General features: G+C 72.5%; 1 protein-coding gene across 3 annotated transcripts in view; it reads right to left on the bottom strand.

Annotated features, from left to right (window-relative positions):
- Positions 1-363, bottom strand: part of FNDC3A (fibronectin type III domain containing 3A) — a 113623-nt gene that overhangs the window by 111951 nt on the left and 1309 nt on the right. For 2 of the 3 annotated variants that reach the window (XM_010835714.1, XM_010835711.1), the window contains exon 2: positions 135-353. The exons of the other annotated variant lie outside the window; for it this stretch is intronic. The gene's annotated coding sequence lies outside the window, so the exon portion shown is untranslated. The remainder of the gene's footprint in view (positions 1-134; positions 354-363) is intronic. 3 annotated transcript variants of the gene reach the window in all.

The following is a 363-nucleotide window of genomic DNA, read 5'->3' on the forward strand; positions in this document are numbered from 1 at the left end:
GTGGGCCGCGCCCCTCGACGGGCCCGAACCCCCTCTCGGCGCCCCGGCCCTTCACACTCAGCCTAACGGATTCCGTGACGCCTGCCCCGGGGCGCGACGCCCGCCTTTCCCGAAGGGAGCGCCCGCGCTCTCACCTCCGAGTCACGCCGCTCTGAGGCGGAGGAAGGCGGCTACCCCGGTGCCTCTTCTTCGGGTTCCTGATCGTCCTCGCTCCACCTCAGCGGCAGAGCCAGCTCTCGGGGCCGCCGCAGCCGCCGGCGCACTGACTGTTGGGGTGGTTTCCCGGCAGTGACGGCGCCGCCTCAGCCCCGCTCCTCGCTCCCTCTCCGCGTAGCTCCCGCTTTCTGTTTCACCCGAGGGACC

This window comes from Bison bison, unplaced genomic scaffold, assembly GCF_000754665.1.
Source record: "Bison bison bison isolate TAMUID 2011002044 unplaced genomic scaffold, Bison_UMD1.0 scf7180017864048, whole genome shotgun sequence".
Taxonomy (NCBI): Eukaryota; Metazoa; Chordata; class Mammalia; order Artiodactyla; family Bovidae; genus Bison; species Bison bison.